Source organism: Myodes glareolus, chromosome 8 (assembly GCF_982192425.1).
Source record: "Myodes glareolus chromosome 8, mMyoGla1.1, whole genome shotgun sequence".
NCBI lineage: Eukaryota > Metazoa > Chordata > Mammalia > Rodentia > Cricetidae > Myodes > Myodes glareolus.
The window spans coordinates 59,993,950-60,007,655 of record NC_142033.1 but is presented as its reverse complement, the minus strand read 5'-3'; the positions used below and the strand labels follow the sequence as shown (position 1 = coordinate 60,007,655).

Genomic DNA, 13,706 nt, shown 5'->3' with positions numbered 1-13,706 from the left:
TGATACCTGAATTCGGTTAAGTGAATAGATACTCAAAAAACCTAGTAAAAGAGAAAAACACCCACTTCAGTTTGGGAAAGACTCAAGCTCCTAAGGTGTAGTTTACTACTTAGGTGCACATAAATGAACTTATAGCTTCCTTTCAGAAATGAAGTCTAGGATTCATTTTATAGTAATCAATATTTGTAACCCATACTCTATCAATCAAACACAGAATGATGATTAACATTAAAACTAACAATAATTAAACAAAAAAATGTGAAGTTGAGATTTGGATTGCAATCTTTCCACTTCAAACAAATCAAGGTTTACATAATTGACTTCACATTTATTTTTTGCTAGTGTTTGACATTTTCTCCTGGTTATCTCCTTTCTACAGTAAATGTGATATTCTGAACAGACACCATAGTCTTTTAAACAACCCCCACCCAACATTTATTTATTTATTAATTAAAGAATTTCACCTCCTCCCCTCCTCCCATTTCTCTCCCACTACCCCCACTCCCCCTCACCCTCCCTCTCCAGTCCTAAGAGCAGTCAGGGCTCCCTGCCCTGTGGGAAGTCCAAGGTCCTCCCCCCTCCATCCAGGTCTAGAAGGTGAGCATCCAAACAGACTAGGCTCCCACAAAGCCAGTCCATGCAGTAGAATAAAAACCCAGTGCCATTGTCCTTGGCTTCTCAGTCAGCCCTCATTGTCAGCCACATTCAGAGAGTCTGGTTTGATCACATGCTTGTTCAGTGCCGGTCCAGTTGGCCTTGGTGAGCTCCCATTAGATCAGTCCCACCATCTCAGTGGGTGGACCAACCCCTTGCAGTCCTGACTTTCTTACTCATGTTCTCCCTCTTTCTGCTCTTCATTTGGACCTTGGGTGCTCAGTCCAGTGCTCCAATGTGGGTCTCTGTCTCTATCTCCATCCATCGCCAGATGAAGGTTCTATGGTAATATGCAAGATATTCATCAGTGTGGCTATGGGATAAGGCCAGTTCAGACACTAAAGGCGTAAGTCACAAACAATCCCACACCAGTTTGGAATTATGATTAATAGAATGGTTATTTATTCAAAGGGGAAAAATCTTACAGATTACCATCCCAGACAACAGCCCCTCTGCGTGAACAGGAAAGGAGTCTAGGAGCCGGAAGCGGAGCTGGAAGCCAGAGAGAGAGAGAGTGGAGGACAGCTGCTGCTTTTTTAAAGAGAGAGAGAGACCATGCCCCAATGGGCTGGTATCTCAACGGCTATTGGCTGATGGAGCGGAAGGAGCTCCCGCAGCAAGACACCTTCTCTTCTGCTTCCCAAGGAATAAGACACCTGGGATCCCCTATAGAGTCAAGTCTCTTGCCAACCCTAAAATGGCTACCTTAATTAAAATATCTACTTTCCTGCTTCCTTATCAACCCTTCCTCCATCCCAAACATCCCATTCCCCCAAGCTCTCCCCAATCCTCCTCTTCTCCCTTCTCCCTCCCCATCACCCCTTACCCCCCCCCCACCCCCATGCTCCCAACTTTTGCTGGCAATCTTGTCTATTTCCAATATCCAGGAGGATGGCTACATGTTTTTCTTTGGGTTCACCTTCTTATTTAGCTTCTCTAGGATCCAAAATTATAGGCTCAATGTCCTTTATTTATGGCTAGAATCTACTTATGAGTGAGTACATATCATATTCATCTTTTTGGGTCTGGGTTATCTCACTTAGTAAAGTGTTTTCTATTTCCATCCATTTGCATGCAAAATTCAAAATGTCATTGTTTTTTTACCCCTGAGTAGTACTCTAATGCATATATATTCCACAGTTTCTTTATCCATTCTTCCATTGAGGGGCATCTAGGTTGTTTCCAGGTTCTGGCTATTACAAATAAAGTTGCTATGAACATAGTTGAACAAATGCTTTTGTAGTATGATTGGGCATCTTTTGGATATATTCCTAAGAGTGGAATTGCTGGGTCCTGAGGTAGGTTGATTCTCAGTTTCCTGAGAAACCGCCACACTGATTTCCACAGTGGTTGCACAAGTTTGCATTCCCACCAATAATGGATGAGTGTTCCCCTTACTCCACATCTTCTCCAGCATGGGCTATCATTGGTGTTTTTGATTTTAGCTATTCTGACAGGTGTAAAATGGTATCTCAAAGTAATTTTGATTTGCATTTCTCCGATCACTAAGAAGGTTGAGCATGACCTTAAGTGTCTTTTGGCCATTTGAACTTCTTCTGTTGAGAATTCTTTGTTCAGTTCAGTACTCCATTTTTTAAATTTGTTTAATTAAAATTTTAATGTCTAGTTTCTTGAGTTCTTTATATATTTTGGAGATCAGACCTTTGTCTGATGCGGAGCTGGTGAAGATCTTTTCCTAGTCGGAAGGTAGCCTTTTTGTCTTAATGACAGTGTCCTTTACATTACAGAAGCATTACAGAAGCTTCTCAGTTTCAGGAGGTCCCATTTATTCATTGTTGCTATTATTGTCTGTGCTACTGGGGTTCTATGTAGGAAATCTCCTGTGCCCATGTGTTGCAGACTACTTCCCACTTTCTCTTCTATCAGGTTCGGTGTGGTCACATTAATATTGAGGTCTTTAATCCATTTGAACTTGAGTTTTGTGCATGGTGATAGATATGGATCTATTTTCATTCTTCTACAGGTTGACATCCAGTTATGCCAACACCATTTGTTAAAGATGCTTTCTTTCTTCCATTGTATAATTTTAGCTTCTTTGTCGAAAATCAGGTGTTCATAGGTTTGTGGATTAATATATGGGTCTTCATTTCGATTCCATTGGTCACCATCTCTGTTTTTGTGCCAATACCAAGCTGTTTTCACTACTGTAGCTCTGTATTAGAGTTTAAGTCAGGGATGGTAATGCCTCCGGAGGTACTTTTATTGTATAGGATTGTTTTGGCTATCCTGGGTTTTTTGTTTTTCCATATAAAAAAAAAGTTGATTTATTGTTCTCACATAACAGGATTTGCTCCTTAGTTTTCTAACCAGAAACTCAATGTCTGTACCTATATAGATAGTGGTATCTCCTTGCTTCTCTATGACCACTGGTTGTTCCTAGCTACTAAAGTTCCTTTTTAGGAGTCTTCCAAATCTTTGACTTCTCAATTTTCCTTAAAAGCAAACTTAAGTAGACCAGGTGAACCAAATGAATTGTTTAGCACAGTTGCCTCGTGTAGATGCTCATTCATTTCCTAACTCATTTCTGTATTCATACATTCTACAATATATCCATTCATTTATTTCTTAACAAATGTTCTGGAACCAGATTTGCCTTTGGGTTGCCAGCACATAAATAACGAGACAAAGACTTATAAATGATAATTATGAAACTTCGCCTTAGTTTAAGATTGCTCCACTAGCTTGTATAACTTAAATTAACCCATATTTTTAAAATTAATCTATAATCTGTCATGTGGCTCTTACCTCTCTCCCATTCTGAGTGTTTGATTCGTTTAACATCTCAATGGCATCTCCTGCACATCTCAATTATTCTCTTCCTCTCTCTAACTGGAGGTCCTGCCTATTTCTCCTGCCTAACTGCTAACCATTCAGCTTTTTATCACACCAATCACAACAATACCTCTTCACAGTGTGTAAATATTCCACAACAATGTTCATTTTGCATCGATCAGAAATTGAATGACACTTTGGAAGCCTTCATATATACACAGTCAAGTGGAAGAATAAAAAGGAACAGATCTCCAACATGAAGGAGCACAGTTTAATCAAAGAAAAGACATAAACCCAACAATAGGGCAATGCATAATGTTCTCTAACAGAGGTGGCAATGAATCTGAAATAAAAGTGATTTGTTTGGACATTGATGGTGGTGAAGGGGGCTGGAAAAATCTTTATGGAGGAAATGAATCTATAGTGCAGACTTTTAGTTTTATTTAGCAAACAAGAAGTGTGTGATTTGCAGCAGGGGCAATAGATTAAAGAACTTCACTTCTAGTAACGAATTTATTGGTTTTAGAATATGTTAAGATAAAAAAGAAGCTAATTCCAACTTTCAATTTTTCTTTTACAGAAAATAAATTTTTATACAATGTGTTTTATGTTTTTGTCTTCCACAATTCCTCCAAGATCCTCCCGCAACTTACTGCCTACCCAAATCCATACTATTTCTGTCTCTCATTAGAAAACAAACAAATATCTATATACTAATATATAACAAAATAAGATATAACAAAACAAAAAACTTCAGAATAGTACAAAATGAATAGAAGAAAAGGTGCCAGAGAAAAGCATGAGAAATATATAAAGATGCAGAGATGTTCACACACACAGGAATCCCATAAAAACTAAAGCAGAAGCCATAATTTATAGACAAATGTCCTGTAAGGTAAAACAAAAAAAAAAAAAAGAAAGAAAGAAAATGCCCTGACAAAACACTGTGAGACAAAGAACCTTCAAAGGCACCACCAGTTTCATTTTATGTTGGCATCCACTGCAAGGCATGGGGCTTGTCCTTAAGAGTGGCTTGTTTCCCAAGAGAGACTTCGCTGGAGAAAACTAGTTTTTCATTTGCCAGAGGTTATCAATTGGACATAATGTCTGGGTTAGTTAGTCATGGAAGATTGTATCTACTTCCTCCCTCAGTGCTGGGTCCCCATCTGGCAGACTTACACAGGGCCTGTGTGTGCTGCCACTATCTTTGTCAATTCTCATGTATATGTATATATATATATATGTGTGTGTGTGTGTGTGTGTGTGTGTGTGTGTGTATGTATGTATATAAACATATGTATGTATGTATATGTAGTATTTAGAAGATCTTATTTATTTGGTGACTTTTATTTCCTCTGGTTCTTACAATCTTTTAGCTTTTGCTTCCCTGAAGCCTGAGAAGACTTAATAGAGATACTCCATTTAGAACTGAGTATTCTAAGGTCTCCTGTTTTCTGAACATTGTCTGGCTGTGGGTTTCTGTCTTTGCTCCTTTCTACTGCCAAGGGAAGTTTCTCCAGTGATGGTTGAACAAGACACTGATCTATGAGTATAGAGAATATTGTTAGTAGTCATCTTATTACTGCATTCCGTTAGCGGCGCAGTAGTTTTTGATTGTCTCCTAGGTTTCTGACCTATCTTGTTGCTGGAATATTTACAAGTTAAGATACATTTATCTCCCTTCAGGTTTTATTTAAATTCTCCCAATCCTGGACTATTTTAGTGAGCTGCTATTTTTCTGGCCACACTACTAAAAAAAAACATACAAAGTTATTAAATGGTGCACTCACATCTATTTTTGAAACTTTGGATTCCCGGCGGGATAAAAGAACAGCTTAAGATTTCTGGCACAATCTCTGGCTTCGTGTACTTCGCATTCTTTGACAAGGTGATAGATTCTGAAAACTTGCAGTAGACTGTTATGCACATGCTGCATTTCAAACTTAACATTTGCATTGACTCACATGTCAGTGAAATATTGATGTCTTTCAACACCATGATTCTGATACTCTCTCACATCCTTTCTACACACCCAAAGTGATTCCTTCAGTATCTGCAGAACTGTGTCCCAAAACCAGACTTCCAAAGCTAAACAAGAAATCTCATTTTTGACCTGTTCTTGATTCTTTTCCCTTGTCTTAAACTCACTACCAATAATCCTTCAAAGAAACAGAGACATTTTTTCAAATTCTTCTTTTCTCTTGGACCATCTCATATCATCCAACACTTGTACCAATTCTGATCACCCATACTGCTGTCACTTCTGATTTTGTCTCTCTGCCTCTCATCTCAACTTGTCATATCAATACATGTTTGGCCATTGAATTATATGTGCAAATTTCTGCTTAGTAAATGCATGCAATAACTGACAACTGGGGATAGTAGTAGATGTTAACGGATATCCCAGGCTTGGTCTTGGTCTTATACATGCTTTTATAATTTCTACAGGTTCATATGTGCAGCTGTCCTATTGTGCCTGAGAAACACCGCTTGAAGTCACCCACAATTTCTGGCTCTTAGAATCTTCCCGCTGACTCTTTTGTGATGATTTCAGAGCCATGTGAGAAGAGGACTGTGATATAAATGTCGCATTTATGGTTGAGCACTCCACAGCCAGTCATTCTCTGCACCTTGACCAGTTGTTAGTCTTCGTTAACTGCTGTAGATTGCAAAAAAGAAATCTGCAAAAAGAAGCTTGTCTGATGATGCATGAGATGTGATAGTCTATGACTACCACAGTAATCATTGGGGTCTGATTTAATACTAGACCCCTTAGCAGAGTGACAGAAGTAGGTTCATCCTTCAGGTTATGACTTCTCTAGCCACAGGTTCCTGGGACCCATGATGGTGCTAGGTGTGAAGCAATTGCCTTAGAAATGTTCTGTTGAACCAAATTATATTGATTATTTTCCCTCCAAAATTGGTGCGTTTCATCAGTAGAATATACTTTCAATCTCTAGAATGGTGGGTTACATTGGTTCACCATTTTGAACCTGACTTCACTACAAAATGAATACTTCTGCACAGCTTCCTTTAATATTTAGTGCTTCAGGAAAACTGGCAAACTGAATTTATTCATTAAGAAGTACGAAAAGCCTGTTTTATTTTACTGGAGTCAGAGATATTTCAAATTTGTTTATTACCCTGCATACTGTTCTTTGCTTTCTGGTTTCTTTAATGATCTTTTTATCCCAAGAAGGGGTCTCTATAAGTTCTTCTGAGACATTCTGAAAAACATTTTTCTAAATACTTTGTCACATACACACACTTTCTGCATTTGCTGTGAAACACTGTAGTGTGTGTAGTGAGACTATTCCTGGGGAGACACGAACACACAACAGCTTACCCAAATAGAGAAATGATGACAGATCTACATAACTGTACCACTGAAGGTTCATCTTTGTTGTTATTGTCTACAGGAGCAAAAATAACTCAGTGGTCAGGTACATCACCAAATCCCCCCCCTCCCGGCATGAGTGACAGCTCACCAAAGCTGACACACACTAGTCATCCAGCTCAATAGTGTCCTTTTCAGAGAACTCAGTTGGTCTCAACCTCTTCCAGTCAGCGTAGCTTGTCTGGAAGTGTCTCTGCAATCCTTTGGGTTGGGGAGTAAGGGAGGTAGTGTTTCTGCTCCGTTTGAGGGACTCACTGAAGCCTTTGAGTTGTTTTCTTCCTGTGTCCTCTCCCCCTCCCCGCTTAGGGCTTCCTAGTTTACCTTCTTTTTATATCCCGGCTTTTAATGAGATCTCCTCCAAGACCAAGGTTTAAATCTCTTAGGAAACCGCTACACAGCAAATAACAAGCTATCTTTTCTTTATGAGTAATTACTTATTGTTTATCATGTGCTTACTCAAATAATATAATATCTGGGATATTTTAGTGAGAGCAATCATAACATCTATTATTCTTTTCAAATTACTCATTATCTTCAGAACAATAAAAGACTATTAAATTCCTCAATACAAGAAACCTTTATTTAAATAATTCTTAAATCACACAATTTCCTGTATTAGCTCTTACTCCTCCCTGTAGTGTGGGAGGAAAGGGAAATTTGAGTCAGCATCTGTCAAGGTCAGTGCCAACGAAGTTAATCTGCTGCATGTTTTGACTTCTAGACTCTCATTTTTCTTTACCTTTTCCAGAAATACGAGCCAAGTGAACTTTAATTTCTGCCATAGAGGTGTCCTAGAGCTGATTGATTTTGAGGATGGTCTAGCAAAAATAAACCTAGAAGTTTTAAGTATATTTTTTCTTATTAGTTTTACAAGTTAACTATTTCAAATTTCTTTTTTTTTAAATTTGAAACAAATTGCATGTTTAAGTCATTAGAACTTAAAAACAGAACAAGAACAAAACCAAAAATCTCATGAGGCCTGGGGCCATGGCTCAGTGGGTTAAATGTTTGTGAATGAGAATCCAAGGTCAAGTTCCTAGAACACACATGAAGCCTGAGCTCATGACTCTCTGTCTCTCCCTGTCTCTCTCTGTCTCTCTGTCTCTCTGTCTCTGTCTCTCTCTCTGTCTCTCTGTCTCTCTCTCTCTCTCTCTCTCTCTCTCTCTCTCTCTCTCTGTGTGTGTGTGTGTGTGTGTGTGTATTTGTAATCTCAGAGTTCCTAAGATGAGACAGCAGGCAAGAGACAGAAGACTCCCCGGAAGCTTATAGACAACTGGCAAGGTTTACACAGTGGCAAACAGCAAAGAGACCCTGCCTTCAACATGGGAGAAGGCAAGAATGGACATCAAAGGTTATCTGATCACCCCACAAGCACATGAACACCGACACACAATTAATCAGCATCTGTAACTTAATTACTGAATTCTGACCTTTGATGGGCTCTCAATACAGACTCTTTCAGACTTTAGTCAATTCCAATTGCAAACATCATCTCAACAGGAATCAAGGAGAATTCATTCTCTGATCTGATTTGGCAAAGCTTCACAGCAACATTTTCTGTTTTCAAATGGGTATTATCAATAAGCTCTAAAAAAGTTCCTAGAAAGTATTATTAATTTAATATAGACTTATTAGTCATTTAGATAATGGGAAAGTTTGGATGTAGATTCAATTACCAAGTCTCCTCATATTTTCAGTTGTATCTGAATCCATAAGAATGGTCCATTAATTACCTGTACTGTCAGGCAGAGTCACTTGGGGAGACTTTGGAACAAAAGAAGTATTCATTAGTGGAAAAGAAAATGCATGGAGCTTGAGTTCATCATTTCTCTGTTTCATGCCAACTTTGAAATGGCCTCACTGAAACTCTTAACAGCGGATTCCAGTAATTGCTGAGGATTCGATAATGTGTTTAGTACACAGGATATGGTTTGTATTACCATGCACAAGTGCAGTGGCTCCTGAGGATATACTTCCTTAGTTAAGGAAACTTTTCTATGTTGAAAATTTACATAGTTTCTGACTTAATTTCTTTGATCTGAGTGCAAACTGAGGTTAATAGAGAAAGGGAAAATTTACCACCTTTGGCTGCAATACTCAACCAATACTCTCCCTTAGATGCATGGATCTTTCTATGCAGCCACAAGTGCTTACCTTGGCTTTTGATCTTTTTTCTATATTGGGTAAGAGCAACCCTTTCAACTTGTAGTAGTCACTAAATTGCTGTGAAATTCTTGAAGTCGTGAAGCATGAGCCATTTGCTTTGGTCACAGGATCAAGGTCTCTAATTTGAAGAACCTTGCAGTTATTGATCAGATACTTGTTATGCAGTACCATTGCCAGGTATTAGGTATAACTAATGCCCAACGATGCCCTTAGTCCTAAAACACTTGAAGAAGGCAGAGATATGCAAGAACACTTACAGTATCCTTAGCTCTTCTTGTACTGACTGGTTGTATTACTGTTGTCAATTACTTTTCTCATTGCTGTGACTGGATACATGACAAGAGGCTACAATTTAAGAAAGGATAGTTCTATTTCAGCTCATGATTCGAAGGTACAGTCCATCATGGCATGGAAGGCACAATGGCAGGGGCAGGTCACCACTGTGTTGGTAGGAATTTGCTCACATCTGTGTAGAAGAGGAATGAGAGAAAGGAGAATACCATGGTAGGTGTTCAGCTGGGTTTTTTTTTCTGTTCCTCTTTTCATTCTATGGTTCTTCTCAGTCCATGGGATATTTTCACCTACATTCAGAGTATATATTAACCCCTTAATTAATCCAATCTGAAAATATCGTCACAAAACACTGAAGGTTTGCTTCAGAAATGTCCAAGACCTTTCTTTGTCCAATCAAATGGGCAATCAAAATAAATGCCTGTAGTATAACTATATATAAAATAATATGTGTAATTATATATGTTATATACAATCATATATATGAATACACAACTATATCCATATCTCTCTATCTTTCATCTTATTTAATGTGTTCATGTTATAAACCTATTTTAGCTTTACTCATAATATTCTGAGGAATGATTGAAGTAGCCCATGCAATTGAAATAGCCCACATAGCCACTACCATTTGATCATAAAATATCACCTGCCATTGCTTTTGTTTAATTAGCACTGTCATATCACGTGAGAACACTAGTGGTTAGCATACGCTGTGCTTTACTGACTCTCCCATACGTCTGGCTAAATACTATAACTTCTGTAACTATTGGCAGTATATTCACTTCTTCACACCTCAGCTTCACAGAAAGTAGAAATCAGGTCTTCAATAGGAACTAACCCACAGAGAAATGACGGAATTTTTCGTTGACTTTCTGCTGTGCGCACAGCTCACGGACCTCGACCTGTCACACAGTGGGAATTCAATGATATATGGTGAAGGTTGAGTAAATATCCCCTGTTAAACTAAACCTATATAGAACACCTAAGAAACCTCACGGTACAATTAAACTTTCCATTAATGAATATTAACTTGGCTATATTTCATTCTTATAATTATTATTTTTTTCTAATCAAATGGTCCTTACTGTATGAAGCCTCACTTTCTCTTTTTTAAAGACAGAAGTCAATGTTTTAAGAAATATGCATATATAATCAAACTTTGATTTTAAAAGCAAAACAGAAAACCCTTGTGATTTTGGTTGTTTTCCACTCTTACTCTTCTGATTCTTTGTTCTTCTGGGGGTGGGGGGCTGACACCCAGTTCCCAAATAAATCACATATGGAAGTTGCATATTATGACTTATGAATGCCCAGCCTTAGTTTGGATTGTTTCTAACCAAATTCTCTTAAGTTAAATTATCTCATCTACTTTTTGCCTCTGGACTTTTTCCTTTTCTTACGTCTATATATCTCACTTTCATTCGCATTCCTTGGCTGGCTTTGTGGCTGGGTGGCTGGCTCCTGGCAACTTCTTCTCCTTGTTCTTGTTTCTCCTTCGTTTTTCTTCTTCTATTTTTTTCTGTCTGCCTCACTATCAACAAAGTGCATGATATTTAAAATTGGGACAATTTTTTGTGCTTGAACTCTCTTATTACACAGCTTCTTTCTCAACTTTTCAATGATTCATATCACGTCTCTCTTTTAGGTGACTGAAGATGTAATTTGATAGGTAGGTGCTGCTTCTATACATTTTTGTGGTTTGCACAGCAGGTAAGCAAGCTGGCACTCTGACGTCTCAGCTGTCAGTTAATGCTTAATGATATTCCTTTATTTTGTATTAGTGTGTTTGTGGGTTTTGAATTTAAGCATGATAAATTAAACACACACACACACACACACACACACACACACACACACACACACACACACCAACGGATAGTCACGGAGACTAATTCTGGGGATTTATGGGTGTTTAGAGGTGCAGAGAAGGCATAGTGACTGTATGAGCCATGCTTCGTCCCAGATTGTACTCTGTTATCCCAGAACCACTTAGACGCACGTGGTGGAGAAATATGGGAAGAACAGTAAGCACAGCAAGATAATTTTTGTTGACTATTACAGCACTAGCTGGACAAAGGCAAAGACTGATTAAAGAGCATATGGAAAAATGGCTCTCATTCAGCAGCTCTTTGTGAATATAAAGTTGTAGTATTATACCCAGGGTTTTCAGAAGATCTGTGGGTGGAAAGAAAGGGCACAAAACGACATAAGGGCAAAGTCTAAATGAGACTTATTCAGATTTCTGGGAGAGTCTGTTTCTTTAAGACTAGATTGAGGTAAGACATAACAACTGATATTTTTAAATGCAAGCCATTTTAAAGTGAATGTGTCATTTTTTATTTGATTTTTATTGAGCTCTACATTTTTCTCTGCTCCCCTCCATGCCTCTTCCCTCCCCACTTCAACCCTCCCCCAAGGTCCCCATGCTCCCAATTTACATAGGAGATCTTGTCTTTTTTATTTCCCATGTAGATTAGATCTATGTAAGTGTCTCTTAGTGTTCTCATAGTTGTCTAAGTTCTCTGGAGTGAATGTGTTATTAACAGTTCCCTAAGGAATGATTTTACTAGGTATACAGTGGTCATGACAGAAAATAAACAGCACATGTTTTGGAGCTACTTTGTGTCTAATCAGCCCTTGCTGGGTCCCCTTGGAAAACCATGCTACATTTTCTAAAGCCCAGCAGAAGCACTTGTAGAGAGGGGAAGTGGTTGTGGTGTTGAATCCTATGAGGGTTCATCTTGTTTTCTAGGTACACAGGAAGCAGCACTTCCAGCTTCTTTAGAGTTTGGTTAGTGTCTGTAAATAATTATGGGCTCTGGGCTATGGTCAGAAGGGACAGAAATTAATCACTCTTCATTCAAGGCAATGAAGAGCCATGACTATTATTTTAGCCTTTCTTCCCTGTGATAATAATGAGATGATGTGGAGTGAGGAAATGTAACACTGAATTCCATTTGAGTCTCTGCAGGCATCTTTCATGTAGTCCACAACTAAGAAGCAAACCCAATCTGGCACTATTAGTTTCATGGCTACTATTATCTGTCTGAAATACCCAGTGTGAAAATAGTCTCAATAAAACTTTATATATAGGCTAGCTTCCCCGCCAGCCATCCCAGCTTCTATCCAGAGGGCCTTCGGAGTGGTGAGTTGATGCGGGTCCCCGCGGGCCCAGCGAGGGGGAGCTAGGACTCTCCCCGAACCCATAGACTCCCAGGTCAGCCTGCTCTGCTGGCTCCACCCTGCTAGCTTCCCAGCCAGCCATCCCAGCTTCTACCCAGAGGGCCTTTGGAGTGGTGAGTTGATTCGGGTCCCTGCGGGCCCAGCGAGGGGGAGCTAGGACTCTCCCCGACCCCATAGACTCCCAGGTCAGCCTGCTCTGCTGGCTCCACCCTGCTAGCTTCCCAGCCAGCCATCCCAGCTTCTATCCAGAGGGCCTTCGGAGTGGTGAGTTGATTCGGGTCCCCGCGGGCCCAGCGAGGGGGAGCTAGGACTCTCCCCGACCCCATAGACTCCCAGGTCAGCCTGTTTGCTGGCTCCACCCTGCTAGCTTCCCAGCCAGCCATCCCAGCTTCCATCCAGAGGGCCTTCGGAGTGGTGAGTTGATGCGGGTCCCCGCGGGCCCAGCGAGGGGGAGCTAGGACTCTCCCCGAACCCATAGACTCCCAGGTCAGCCTGCTCTGCTGGCTCCACCCTGCTAGCTTCCCAGCCAGCCATCCCAGCTTCTACCCAGAGGGCCTTTGGAGTGGTGAGTTGATTCGGGTCCCTGCGGGCCCAGCGAGGGGGAGCTAGGACTCTCCCCGACCCCATAGACTCCCAGGTCAGCCTGCTCTGCTGGCTCCACCCTGCTAGCTTCCCTGCCAGCCATCCCAGCTTCCATCCAGAGGGCCTTCGGAGTGGTGAGTTGATTCGGGTCCCCGCGGGCCCAGCGAGGGGGAGCTAGGACTCTCCCCGACCCCATAGACTCCCAGGTCAGCCTGTTTGCTGGCTCCACCCTGCTAGCTTCCCAGCCAGCCATCCCAGCTTCCATCCAGAGGGCCTTCGGAGTGGTGAGTTGATTCGGTCCCCGCGGGCCCAGCGAGGGGGAGCTAGGACCCTCCCCGACCCCATAGACTCCCAGGTCAGCCTGCTCTGCTGGCTCCACCCTGCTAGCTTCCCAGCCAGCCATCCCAGCTTCTATCCAGAGGGCCTTCGGAGTGGTGAGTTGATGCGGGTCCCCGCGGGCCCAGCGAGGGGGAGCTAGGACTCTCCCCGACCCCATAGACTCCCAGGTCAGCCTGCTCTGCTGGCTCCACCCTGCTAGCTTCCCAGCCAGCCATCCCAGCTTCTATCCAGAGGGCCTTCGGAGTGGTGAGTTGATTCGGGTCCCTGCGGGCCCAACGAGGGGGAGCTAGGACTCTCC

The 13,706-nt window shown here is 41.0% G+C and overlaps 1 non-coding gene across 1 annotated transcript; it reads right to left on the bottom strand.

Annotated features, from left to right (window-relative positions):
* Positions 1 to 255: 255 nt before the first annotated feature.
* LOC148121173 (small nucleolar RNA SNORD69) lies at positions 256 to 329 on the bottom strand. The gene has a single exon (XR_015738656.1). It is a non-coding gene; the product is annotated as a small nucleolar RNA SNORD69 (small nucleolar RNA).
* Positions 330 to 13,706: the final 13,377 nt, after the last annotated feature.